The 1791-nt window shown below is 42.3% G+C and overlaps 1 non-coding gene across 1 annotated transcript; it reads right to left on the reverse strand.

Annotated features, from left to right (window-relative positions):
- Positions 1 to 937: 937 nt before the first annotated feature.
- Positions 938 to 1010, reverse strand: trnam-cau (transfer RNA methionine (anticodon CAU)). The gene has a single exon. It is a non-coding gene; the product is annotated as a tRNA-Met (tRNA).
- Positions 1011 to 1791: the final 781 nt, after the last annotated feature.

Here is a 1791-nt window from a genome sequence, read left to right on the forward strand (position 1 = left end):
ACAGATCAGAGGACCAACCCAAAATCACGAAGACAGAGACAGATCCTTTTATTCTTCCTTATTTCTTGTTGGAGAACAGAAGAACTCAGTTTGTTTTTATTTTCTGTTTGCGTCCGTTTTAAAACCCGAGCACCTTATTTAAGTTTTGTTGCATGAATGTTTTATTTTGAAAGAGTGTAAAACAACTTCCTAATAAAACAGTTGAACTATCTGAGATTTATTCATAAAGTGTGTGCGTGTGCGTGTGCGTGTGCGTGTGTGTGTGTGTCAAAAAAAACAATGATTCAGTTTAATATATTTTCATCCACAAATAAATTTTAGTCTTCAAAGCCTTGTAGTAACTCGTAGAATAGTACGTCAAAATATTCATAAAAAAATAGTATAGTATGTCGAAATAGTCCTAAAAAGTCATGGCATGACGTCTCGAAAATTCCTAAAAAGTCATAGTTTAGTATGTCAAACAATTCATAAAAGTCATAGTATAGTATGACTTATAGTATAAGTATTTAAAGTATAGTATTTAAATATCACTAAATAAAAGAAGATACCTGGGTAAAACAAGTAATGTTAATGTTGTATATGGCTTCAAAACCTGTAAATGTAACTGCAGTGACTGGAAATCAAACCTGGGCAAATCTTGTAACACAGATTGAAAATAAATGCTAAGAAATACATTGGTGGAGAGTGGTGGCTTCCAGTACCTATGAGATAACACAATATTGTTAATGAAGGAACATCCGCGGTTTGTTATATGAGTCATTGAGTCATTGATGAGTCATTAGTTTGCTACCACCCTTAAAGAATGCCTTTCGTTGTCTCAATGTCAGAAATCTCAGAAATAACCATAGAATAACAACTTCCATTCATGTGCTTGTGTTCAACCACCTGTCACTGTATTTTCAGCATCAGTTGTGTTTTTTTTTGTTTTTAAAACACTTGCCCCGTGTGAGGGTTGAACTCACGACCTTCAGATCATGAGACTGACGCGCTGCCTACTGCGCCAACGAGGCAAAAAGAACAGAAGGGCATGAAATGCAAGTTTAAGGCACAATATACACAGAGTTCATTCATCGGCCATTTCTGTTCATTTGGCCTAATTATGTTTTTTGTACACTGTGTAGGCTGTACACTGCAGCCTCTGCTACCTCTTGCGTAAGCCAGAGCTCAAGGTTGTCTGATCTGGCCTCCTTGGCAGGTGATTAACCACGCTGGAAACATAACTGGCCCAGTGGCGCAGCTCCAACCCTCCGGAGGCTAGGAGGGCCCGTAGCTTGCCCACTAGCTGTGTGGCATTCCTTGATGTTGGCAGGCTCAGGAGGCAGTTATCCACGTAGAAACATCTTTCCACTGATGACCGGACGCTATCTCCAGACGCACAGTGATCTGAGACATGCTTCTGCAAGGCGTAGCTAGCGCAGAACGGATTGCCAGGTACTCATACCTCTTCTGCAGACTGGCTACTGGATAGGATTGATCCACCAAGCCTAGGCAAGCTGAGCAGAAAGCCCGATCTCCCATTGTACGGAGCTTGTCCTGGGAGGTTTCAGGAGATACCTTGAGGCAGATCGAAGGGTCCAAGTTGATGTCTGTGGGTGAGGAGTTCCTTGAGGTAGAGGGGGGGGGCTTCACCATGGATGCAGTGATGGGTAAGGAGGGAGACCTTGTACTCAATCCTGAGTGAGACAGGAAGCCAGTGGAGTGATTTGAGGATGGGGGTGATGTGGTCAGTTTTGCACACCCTCAACAGGATCCTAGCAGCGCTGTTTTGGATGTACTGCAGCTTCTGAAGGC

The sequence above is a fragment of the Etheostoma spectabile genome, unplaced genomic scaffold (assembly GCF_008692095.1).
Source record: "Etheostoma spectabile isolate EspeVRDwgs_2016 unplaced genomic scaffold, UIUC_Espe_1.0 scaffold00018529, whole genome shotgun sequence".
In the NCBI taxonomy this organism is placed as follows: Eukaryota; Metazoa; Chordata; class Actinopteri; order Perciformes; family Percidae; genus Etheostoma; species Etheostoma spectabile.